Consider the following 12711-nt stretch of genomic DNA (forward strand, 5'->3'; position numbering starts at 1 on the left):
GGACTCATTGATTAATGGTTTCACTGCTTTAAGAGACGACATTGTCAATTCATTGTCTTCTAATTTCTCTGTATTTGTTTCTAATTTATCTATATTTGTTTCTCTATTGTTTTCTCTTGTTTTTAGCTGATTGTGAAGCACTTTGGTCAACTGTTGTTTTTAAATGTGCTCTGAAGTTGGTAAGTACATTATGTAACTATTCTTACTTGCAGAGCAATGAGAGAGGGGTGATGTGAATCCAGGCTGACCTGAGTGGTGTGGGAAGGCCGACCTGAGAGGTTCTTGATGGAGTGTGGTGGCAGGAGGGCAGGCACGTGAGGAAAAGAGTGATTTCCAAAATGATGGTTTGGTATCCTGAGTCAGAGAGAGGAGCATAAGCCAGAGGTTTGAGATGAGGTCAATCCAGGAACTGTAGCACAAGAAAGTAAAGTTAGCAAGGTAAACAACAAAGAGAGCTTGAAACATGAGAGCTGGCCACCAACATGCATTGATGATGAACTGGTGGTGCATGAACGTCAGCGTGAGGCTTAAATCACTCTGGCTTGATTGCCTGCAATCGGCTCCAGGTGTGAGGAACTGGAGGAGGCCCTGCCCAGGGGTGGGTACCAGGTAGGCAAAACAAGGACAAACACTCCAGCTGAATGTCTGCAAGACCAAGGAGCTGGGGCTGGATTTTAGAAGGGGTCAGCAGCGAGTCTACAAGCCCCTTATCTTCAATGGAGCTCCAGTGGAGAGGGTGCAGTCCTTCAAGTATCTCAGTGTCCACATCTCCTCAGACCTGACTGTCTGCTCACGTTCAGGTCTGGTCCAAAAAGGCAGCACCTGTACCATCTGTACAACTGAGGAAGTTCGGGGCCTCTTCAGTGATCTTTAGGACCTTCTATTCAGGCGCTGTGGAGAGCATCCTCACACAGAACATCCCATCCTGGTATGGGAACAGCTGTGTTAAGGACCAAAAAGCTCTTCAGAGAGTGATTCGTGCTGCAGAACAGCTGCTGCAGGTCTTTTCTCCCTTCCCTACAGGACATGTACACCACGAGATGTTGGTCCTGAGCAGTCTGGATATTAAAGGACTCGTTCCATCCCAGTAACAAATTGTTTCAACTTCTGCAATCAGGCAGAAGGTTCCACACTATCAGGGCAAAAACACAGAGGCTTAAGAGGAGCTTCAGGACACTGATTATGGTAAATGGACTGGTTCTTATATAATGCTTTTCTACTCATCTGAGCACTCAAAGCGCTTTACACAACTTGTGCATTCACCCATTTTTCTAAGTGCTTCACAGCTAACATTCACACACATTCATACTCCGATGGATGCATCGGAGAGCAAATTGGAGTTAGTATCTTGCCAAGGATATTTGGCATGCAGACTGGGGGGATCCAGGAATTGAACCACCAACCTTCCGATCAGTAGATGACCTGCTCTACCACCTGAGCTACAGCCACCCCTTAAAATGCTGCTTCACTGCTGCTTATATTACTCTGCTTACATTACTTTGTCTTTTGTTTATTCTACTTGCACTGCTCTGTCAGTACATTGCTGTGCTAATATGGCACGAAGCACTTTAACATTCTATTTGCACAATGTACATTTTCAGCTTTTTAATTTAAAATTTCTATTTTTAATTAAAATGTACTTAATTTACTTAATGTTTATAATGTTTTGCACAGTCAAGTAGCAGTTCAGGACACATTTCCCTGTGTGTTGTACTTGGATGATTATGCATGTGACAAATAAAGAATCTTGGAATCTTGGACCAAATATCTAAAAACCAATTACCTTTGACAGAAAATAACCATTCGTTGCAGCTGTAGACTTTAAGATGTTTTATATGAATACATTAGGACAGAAAAAGCGTAACTCTTTCGTAGGTAAGAACGGTCAGTGTCTAGCCAGTGTTTCTAATATTCTGTCCACCCAAGAACAGACTCATTACAATGTATTGTGTGGTGCAGTGGAATCTATTGTTTTGATAAAAAAAAATAACACAACAGTAATAATAATTAATGTTAATATGTTTACCAATAACATTTTATTAACAGCAGGCAAGAATAACGTTGATGAACATTCAGTCATATCTGTATTATTTGTGTTGTAGTTCCTCACTGTGACCGCTGGAGGGCAGTGGACTCATCACAAACTACAGCCAACAGGACACATAAACCACAGAGCAGTTTCTTTTCTACCCACCTCTGCTTATCAGATTACACCATACACTCTAAAATAATTTATTCATCATGCGGTGAACAGCTGAGGACATGAGTTCCTCTCCTGTGATGTAGAGACGAAATTCTGTTACTGAACACGCTCTGTGCAAAGTTGCCTGTCTCCTGCAGATGGTGCTGTTGTCAGTGAAGATATTCAGCTCACCTCTGAACACGTGGCTTCTTGTAAATCAGCTGTTTTACAGAAAACTTGCAGTCTGATGCTAACGTGCAAAATGTTAATGTATTCTATTCTTTTTTCAACAATAAAAATAAAATCTAGTAGAAGCAGCTTATGACGGTATGACTGAATAATTTTTATTCATCCTGCTCAACCTCTGATCAGCCCTAAACTCATGTCAGTAACTGCATCAGTCACAAATTTAGTTTCACTTTCAGGGGGCGGGGCTAGAGGACGCAAGAGTAGCAGCTTCAAGACTCTACTGTGTGCAGACAGACCTCCATCCTGTCATCACTCCATCACAGTACGCTGGTAAGCTCCATCATGTTGTGCATCCTAATAGTTTCTGTGTCTGTGCTCTGTGAACACATGGTGGGAAGATGCTCTAGTTCTTCTCTGCATCACTGAAGCAGCGATTTTCATTCTACAATCACAGGCGCATTTTCTGTGAGTGCGTCTCTCGCAGGAATTAATCTCTTGGCTCCAGCCACATTTTTCACACATAAATGAGAATGAATGTCCAGAGTGTAGGCGGGAGCAGAAAATTTGAGTTTGAGCTGAAAAGAATGATACCAAGCAAGGCAAGGTAAAGAATAAATAAATACAACAAAAAAAGTTGTGAAATGTGAAACTAACGTTTGTAAATGAACCACCCCAGGTTCTGTAGTTTTCAGGATTTTAACCATATGTAACACCTGCATGTGCAATAAAAAAAAAAGGCTTTGATTTGCCCCACCCCATTTTATTTCCATTCCACCCTAAGTAAATTTCTCTAGATTTGCCCCTGGATAGGACGACAGTATTATACAAAAACATTAAAGAGACAGCACAGGTGCAACAGATGAAACGTGAACAGTGTTGGGAAGGTTACTTTTAAAATGTATTCCACTACAGATTACAGATTACATGCCCCAAAATGTATTTTGTAACGTATTCTGTTAAGTTACTCAATGAGAGTAACGTATTCTGAATACTTTGGATTACTTAATATATTGTCATGCTTTTTACAACTACATGAATGTCCTATTGCTGTGTGATTTATTACTATTACTGAAGGTTACTCTCCATACCAATACCAACTAGATGTTTAAATCTTAATATAAATGAGTAACAGTAGGTGGACATTAGGTAAGGCTGCACTTTTTGCAGCGATCTCGTATAGAAAACTATTCCGCGCGTATATAAAACAGGTCCGCGGCTCCGAACCGTAGTAAAGGGACCTCTGGCTAATACGTCGGGTTCGTGTCGGGCTCGTAGCTGAAAACTAGCTTTACTTTGTTGTCTGGGTCAACTTTGCTAGCGAGAGACAGAGAGAGGCGTTGAAAGGCTGCTCCAACAGAACTTATTGTTTCGGAGGAAAACACGAACACAGCGTACAGTCGAGTCTTAATAGCTTACTTACAACTGGACTACACTGCCCGTGAGGCTACATTCTTTAGGGCGATGTCTGTAACACTCGGCCTATTGCCTTCATATAAATCATTTTTTGAAAAATAATTTTTGTAAAATATTTCTTCACGTCATTATGCAGGCCGCTAGTAGAGGTGACATGAGACGCGAAATTGAAACACAGGCATTAGAGCCTCTTAATGTGTTTTGTTTGGGTTTCCACCGGCGTGGAATTACCAAAAACAGAGAGAGCATAGCCGAACATATCAAACAGGAAAAGACCTCCATGTAATCCATTTATTTCAACAAAGTAACTGTATTCTGAATACCACCTTTTTAAGGAGTGTTATGAGATCAGAGGGGAGGGCATCCATAAGTACAGCAAAATTTGTGAGAGAACTAGAATTCCATACTTATAAATAAACTCAGTATAATTTTGTAATACCCCATTATCACTGAATAGCTGAGTGGGTGTTCTCCAGCTTCCTACCACAATCCAAAGACATGCAATTAGTGGGGTTAGGATAACTGATGATTCTAAAATTTTCCATAGGTGTGAATGTAAGTGTGAATGGTTATCTGTCTCTCTGTGTTCGTCCTCCAATAGAATCGGGACCTGTCCAGGGCGTACCCCGCCCTATGACATCTGGGATAGGCTCCAGCCCTTAGGTCGGCTAAGCGGAATGGATAGGTCACAGAACTGAATAACTGATTACATCTAAAACAAGTCAAATATTGCTTCAGGTGCGTCTTTTTTCATGAAACCAGATTGGGTTCATCAATGATTGGGCCCAGAACATTTAGACCAGGGGTCTCAAAGTCCAGTCCTCGAGGCCGGTGTCCTGAAACTTTTTCAATGTGTCCCTGTTGCAACACACCTGAATATAATAAGCAGGTCATTAGCAAGATTATAGAATTTGACTGCATGTTGAGGAGGCTGTTAGAGTGGATTGTTAAATGTTTGTCATTTTTATGCTTGCCAACTTTGATGAAAGGGATTCCACTGTCCTTCCCCCCAGATTCTCGGGGTTCTGGGTGAGGGGCTGTAGGGTTGATTACAGACACATCCTATCTGGAAGGTCTGTTTGATGTAAACTTCCTGCCCAGCAGGAGGTCTCTCTCTCACACACACACACACACACACACACACACACACACACACACACACACACACACACACATATACATACAGTGCCTCGTCTTTGTAACCAAGGGGGGTTAAGAGGGGAGGTACGTGTTGTAAACTATTGTGTGAACTGTAACAGTTTGTCAATAAATAGCTGCGAGGGAAGCTGCTCTTTGAAGGAATTTGGGCTGGAGACAGGTTAGGAGCGTGAGCTCCAAGAGCTGGTTCTTGACCAAAGGCCTCCCTTGCGCAAGTAAAAACGATCTATCGCTGTTGCCTTGTTTTTCTTTCATGGGAATAAGTCCTGGATACAGCGGGGTCTGAGTTTAGACCCAACATTTATTTGGTCCTTCGAGAGCCGGAGCCTAACTCATCGCATTCACCGAGGAGAGGGAGAGGACGCCACCGTAGTCTGCTAGCAGCCATCGTCTGGGACGATTGATGAAAGCCCTAGTACTTTGCTTTGTTCTAGGCCGGACAGTTTGCGCCTGAACTCCCCATATTGGATGGATGGATGGCGATTGACAGGAACCAGAGACTCTTCCCATGAACGAAAACAACACGAACAGTGAGTAGAAAAGGCCTTATGCGTCACTGAGACTGCGCGGGCAGACGCGGGTCCAGGGGAGCGCTGGTTGCGCGGGTTACACGCGAACCTAAAACAATAGAGAGCGGCTACGTGACCGTGCGGTTTCTCGCAGGTACGGGAGTGCACCAGCCGTGCGGGAAGGTCGCAGGCTACTAAAGAAACGGCTCCGTAGCTGCGCGGTTTTACGCGAGCACGGGAGTGCGTTGGACTGTGCGTTTAGGACGCAGGTCCATGAGAGCTGTGCGTGCAGACGCAAGCGATAGGCCTATGTTGTGTGTGTGCGGGCCAGACGTGGTCTGCGTGAGTGTGGATGTTGTCTTGTAATGGAGACTAAACTGAGTAAGTCTGCCTTGAAAGACGATGAAATACACTGCAACGTTTTTATTGGGCAGCACGTGGTGTGTGGATCGTTGAAGAATGAAGTGAAATTGTGCGCTAAGCAGAAGTGAGTGCGAGTGTGTCTGACGTCACGGTGTGTGTGAAAAGGTATCCAGCTGGGGCAGACGTGATTCTGCAGGTCACCTGCCCAGTGGACAAAAAGAAATAAAATAGTTGTGTTGATGAATGATAGCACGAAGAGTGTTTGATGTTTCTCAGCCTGAAACAGCTGTAATGCTACTTTCTGTTTTGGAGAGAAGGACAGTTTTAAAAAAACAGAGAGAGAGAGAGAGAGATGCGTGTTGTTTTAAGCAGTGATGAGAATAATGAAAATGTGATGAGAGGAACACAAGAACATACAGAAAATGGATTAACTATACTAACTCTACATGCACATACACAATAAATGATACTCATGAAGACCAGACAGCATCTTAAGCATAAGATTCTGTTTGTCATCTTGTCCAAGTCACTAGTAAGATGAAAGTGATACATAGACTAGTGGACTGAATATTATTAGTAGGACAGATGACTGCATCATAGAGGAAAACAGAATGCTGATGAGGGGTCTTGAATGTGTGAGCTGAGTGAGCTGATTGTGAGTTTCTGGTGTGTGAAGAAGTTTTACTATGGCACACATTTGGTTACATGAGAAGAAACTTATTATGTGATGAGACAACAGGGTTATGCTGTATGTTGTGTGTGGCTGATTGGATGAATGTTTGAGATTAAACTGGCTGTTGATTTGTCTTTTGTTACTAAGTTGAGCCTGCCAAATGGGTTGTTACAATTTATCCCCCTGGCATGAAAAACACGTGTCATGACTTAAACAAGGCCTTTCTTTCCTTTATTTTCTTTTCTTTCTTTTTATTTTGTTACTTTCATGGTGCACTGAAGGTTTCGTTTGATGATCTCTGTTTGAGCAGATATGCACGATTAGAACAGAAGCGTTATACGACTCGTCGTCGAGAAAACTGTTGCAAAAGTGAGTTTCTCCAAAAATTAAAATGGGCTCAGGAGAAAGCCACTTATTTGGGACAATCAGAAAACAAGTCCCTGCCAAAAAGGATTCAGTGACGTAATCCGATTCTAAAGTTTTTCTTTTCCTTTTGAAATGATGTCATTTTGCTGAAATGAAACGATAATTTCCACTATCAGCAAAGAAAGAATAAATGAATGAGTGGAAAAATTGATTGACAAAAGCTGACAAGACTGACTGACTTAACACCATTGTGTGAAGTTAACCCCCACCTGACAAAGGTGTGGATGTATCTCTGTGTGTGTCTCTGTTGCAGGAGCAGAAGGAGACCACAGGAGAAAACTTGGGTCACATGACTATGTGAACTCTGCAAATTTAACCTTTTAGTTTAAACTTTTCTGTGTCTGTGAATTCACCATGGGTGTGTCATTAACTACTTTGTGTTGCTCACAGAGATTACTGTGAGAAAGAGTGTATACAAATGCGCAGCGCTAACATTTACCTTTCTTTTTACAGCAGATGGTTAATCATGTGATTCGATCATGTGATTTATAGCAGGACACATCTTAATGATGTTTTTCTATCACAGGATTACTGAGATTTTGTGTGAAGAAAACTGTGGTTGCAGGCTGTGTGTTGGTGATTAACTTACACTGTGTTGGAGAAAATATGAATGTTACAAGGGAGAAGTGAATACAGTGTGACACTGTGTTTGAAACCAGTGTTACTTCTTTTTACAGCATCTCTGGAATCTGGATGGCTGACGCCTGACCACTAGGATGAACCGTGTGTTAATGTTTGTTTTTTTTAAGAGTGCTTGTAAAGGATTCAGCACAGACAGACAAGTGACAATTGAACAAATGTGCAGTGGTTACAGAATAGTTGAATATGGGGCTCATTAGCTGGCCACTATTGAGCTCACAGTGATAAAATGAGTGGAGTGACATTGCTTAAGGAAAGTCACCGATTAAATTGTGGAATAAATTGGGATGATTCATGATTTGGGACAAATTATGATAATAATAGTGATTTAATGACTGGAGAAAACTTGCACATGATATTTGTCTTTTATGCTGAATACTTTATTACTTTATTGGTTGAAAATGCGAAGTTTGATTTAAAGACTTTGTCTTCCAGGATACAAGCTCCAGGTGGAGCTGGGAGTTAGACAAGCCAAACATTTAGTTGCCAACTAATGTTTTTACACAGGGTTACAGGTTGGAGTGAAGCTGCTCCAAGGGACAAACCCTGGAGATTGTGCAACATTCTTGTACAGGTCTCGTTGGGGAGTTGACACATGGCGGAAGCCATGTGGCGAGAGGAGTGTCATTTTAATTTGCAGATGTCGTGAGGTGCCATGACGAGAAGGAGTGACTGAGAGGATCGTCCATAAGATGGAAGCTGAAGCCTGGAGAGAGTCTTCAGGAGGTCGGAGATCACCTTCAGCACAGAGAGCTGTGCTACTGGGCTTCCAGGAGATCGTCATGAGGAGACTCTGCACAGCAAAATCTTAAATAAGATAAAAGACTTTCAACGTTGACGTTGAGGAAGACAACTAAGGTGTACGACATGCTCTGCCTTTAAAATCTTCAGCAAAGTTGAATCATGAGAGCTTGAGGGAGCGTGCCAGGCTCCAAAAAGTGACAGCGCAGAGGAGGTCCAGCGATGGACTTGTGGTTCTGTGAACAGCACAAATGCCAGGTGACTGCGAAATACCTAACAGCACTTTTTCCACAAGTGAAGCCAGTAACTTACTATCCTACCAGATTAGCTCTAGTTGCTTGTGCTTTACTTCCATGCGTGAGATCAGTATGTGCAGCAGCTTAAGCTGTGCAATGTTTCAGGAAATAGTTTATTTCACCTTTTGACACTGTTAGTTCAACACGAGGTAGATGTCTACTACTGCAGACTAAAATTACATTTCTGTCACCTACAAACGCTTGTCTTTAATGTTACTGTTACTCTCATAACCACATATTACCATAAAGTGATGCACAATTCTGAAGCCGTCAAACCTTTTGCCAACGGAAGAAGAGCGCACTCCTCATGAGTGTAGAGAACACGTCGAGAAGGAGTGTAAGCCGAGGGATGACTTAACAGATGTGCCACTTGGTGAGGGAAAGGTTTGGTTTGTTGATGGTTTGAGTTTTACAACGGCAGAGGGACAGACTAAAACAGGTTTTACTGTCGTAGATAGTGAGAAAGTTATCTGTGCAGGACAACTAGCATGTTTCATATTTGCTTGAGCAGCAGGGATAGTAGCTTTAACGGAAGCGTGTAAAGCTGCAGAGAAACAAGATGTGACAATATACACTGATAGTTAGTATGCATTTGCTACAGTACATTTCTTTGTAGTGCAGTGGGTGAGACGAGGTATGACAACCGTAAATATTACGCTAAACAAAATTATACAGTAAAAACTGGAATTACCCATTATGTTACACTTATCCTTATCCAAAATAATTCAAATTATTAACAAATATACACTCTGTGCAATTTGAGTGCAGTAATCTGAGTAAAGTAAGAGATGATTAGACCTTTATCTTATACAGTTGCTATATATACAGAGTATTGTACAGTTATTAAATTAAATAAAAATAACTACAAATAAGAGGCAAACCAATGTTTGCCTCTGGGCAGTGTTATTGCCCAGTAGAATTGCTGTTTGTAAATGTGTAGCACACATGTGAGGGAAAGATCCAGTTGTATTAGAGGATGCTTTTACAGATAAGATTGCGAAAGAGGCAACTTTAGGAGAACATGGGGTTAACATTTTAGCAATGCAACACCAGTAGACGTTGTCTATTATACCAGATGTATTAGCAGACATGCAGGCCCACTCACCTACTGCAGGAAAACAGTTGTGATTTACAGAAGGAGCGAGCTTGCAGGATGGTGTTTGTTATCTGTGTGATGAACCAATACTGCCTAAGAATTTGTATAGGACTGCTGCTATTTTGCGCCATGGGCTTTGCCATGTCGCAACAGGAGGGAGATAATGAGTAGTTTATACTTTAAGATTAAATACCCTTAAAAAAACTTTTTTGCAGGTCATGTATGATATGTTGTAAGCATAATTCTCTGGGTAATTTGAGACCTAAGAGAGGGAAATTCCCAAGACCCAGTCACCCATTTCAAGTTATTTACATGGACTTTATAGAGCTGTCCAACTGTAATAACTATGAGTATTGTTTAGTGATAATGGTCCACATTTTGTAAATGAAGTGATTAGATTAATGGCACAACATCTAGGGATAACACTAAAAACATCATTTCTTTATATCACCCACAAAGTGCAGGGTTGATAGAGAGAACTAATGGAACAGTAAAGTTAAGACTTAGGAAGAGACGCAGGACATGGTTAAACTGTATAGAATTAGTTAAGATGTACATGAGGATTACTCCAACAGAGAATGGTCTGACTCTTTGAGATTATATATTTTAGAGCATTTAGAGTTCTAGTCTTCTGTAGTGATGATAGAAGAGCAGAAGAGAGAGCATATTAGCAGATTAGATGCTTAAAATGTTTAAAAATAAAGAAGTCTTGAGAACAAATGATCTGCCAGATGATTCTGTTCTCCGCAGGAGCACAGTCTGAAGTCTGGAGATTGGACGTTGATAAGGCCATGGAGAGGAAGTGCTGGTCCAGTCCATGGTGGAAAGGTTTCTATCGGATGCTGCTGACGACGACCACAGCAGTGAAGATCGCTGGAAGGAACACTTGGATACATCAAGCGCACTGCAAGAAGGTGACACACATCCAGGCCAGCTTGGGGTAAGTGGCAGGAAGACCGGGTACAAAGGGGGGGGAAAGCCTCCAGGGCCCCTCGTCTCAATCCGGTGAAGAAACCAACTGAGCCACAGGTACTCATCAGAATGGCTGGGAATGTGCTGTGCGCCTTCTTGTGCCTGTGGACCCAGAGTGGGATGACAGGGAGCGCACTGGGACAGAGCAAATCACACCCAGTACCCGCATGGGGTTTCAACCAACTACTGGTGGCAGTTTGTGAACATAACCGCTCACATAAAGAACGAGACCAATGGTTATGCTTGTGATGCCACTGGCTACACATTCTTCTGGACTGTGGCCATATAGCATCACTGAGAGTGAGACAGTTTATTTGGTTGCCTTAGCAACACATCCAGGAGTAAACGTACTTGGAACACTGCCAACTTTTCAACTTCTGAACCTGACTGGAAGGTTGATTCACCAGTAGCTGGAAAGGTGAACTGCTCTGGTACAACAGACCTGCTAGTCTGACTCAAAGTGTCTGACTTGCTGCAGGACATTGAACAGCTAAACGAACTGGAAACAGCCCAGTTGCCTATGTGTATGAAGGGCTATGGATTAGTCCAAGTTGGAGATTTATCATGAAATTTGTGCAATGTCGCCTATTCTTTGTGTCCTCTGCAAGAAGGATGCAAACAGAGAAGCCTTTTTGCATCATGAACACTTCTCTAAGCTGGTTGAGGTTGTGAGCCAAGAAGATCAAAACACCTTGATCCAATTTCCTTTACAAAGCTTTTTCTGTGGTGACAACAGGACAGGAGAAGAGTTGTAAATGCAGATAATTCACCAGTTGACTCTAACCCCCACAGGATGCCTATAGTGAGAAGATTTGGGGGGTTGATAAAGTCATAAAGAAGGGTGTTGACCAGGCTACAGCTTTGAAGTCAGCTGAGAGCCACGTGGACAAACAATAAGGTCAACTGATGTGTTTGAATGTCTATGTCTGTATACAGTTGGATTGTAGTGACATATGATTTTTGGGAATGTTGATTCTTCTTGTTTGACTGTTACATTCAGTTGTTTACTTGCAGGAATACATAATGAATCGCACGACAGGAGTAGATGTACCACGAGGCTGGAGAGCTTGATTAATGTCTGGTCCTTGGTGGCATCTTCTTTTGAAAATATTAATTCCTGTTTTTGGACTGTTGACATTTGATTTGCTTATGTATAGGATGCATTTTACCGTGTATAAGATCAATGCGAACTAAGATGATTTCTAATACATTTGTTAATTATGTACTTTTATAACAGTAAGAATTGACTGAAATGAATGACATGACAGAAGTCTGTGTATAAATGACGCCTGCGCTGAAATTGTCAAGCAAGAGGTGCATGGCTAAGAATATACTACACAGGAATAATTTGGAGCATAAAAATCACAAAACAGGAGGGAATGTTAGAGTGGATTGTTAAATGTTTGTCATTTTTATGCTTGCCAACTTTGATGAAAGGGATTCCACTGTCCTTCCCCCCAGATTCTCGGGGTTCTGGGTGAGGGGCTGTAGGGTTGATTACAGACACATCCTATCTGGAAGGTCTGTTTGATGTAAGCTTCCTGCCCAGCAGGAGGTCTCTCTCTCTCTCACACACACACACACACACACACACACACACACACACACACACACACACACACACACACACACACACACATATACATACAGTGCCTCGTCTTTGTAACCAAGGGGGGGTTAAGAGGGGAGGTACGTGTTGTAAACTATTGTGTGAACTGTAACAGTTTGTCAATAAATAGCTGCGAGGGAAGCTGCTCTTTGAAGGACTTTGGGCTGGAGACAGGTTAGGAGCGTGAGCTCCAAGAGCTGGTTCTTGACCAAAGGCCTCCCTTGCGCAAGTAAAAACGATCTATCGCTGTTGCCTTGTTTTTCTTTCATGGGAATAAGTCCTGGATACAGCGGGGTCTGAGTTTAGACCCAACAGAGGCAATTCAGCCATTTGATTCATGTTACAGCAGCTGATGAGTGAATGAACACAGTGCAATAAAAGTACTTTTAGTAGTACATTTTTCCAAACACTTACATTTACTTAAATTTACTTGAGTAGGGTTAGG

Source organism: Pelmatolapia mariae, linkage group LG16_19 (genome assembly GCF_036321145.2).
Source record: "Pelmatolapia mariae isolate MD_Pm_ZW linkage group LG16_19, Pm_UMD_F_2, whole genome shotgun sequence".
Taxonomy (NCBI): Eukaryota; Metazoa; Chordata; class Actinopteri; order Cichliformes; family Cichlidae; genus Pelmatolapia; species Pelmatolapia mariae.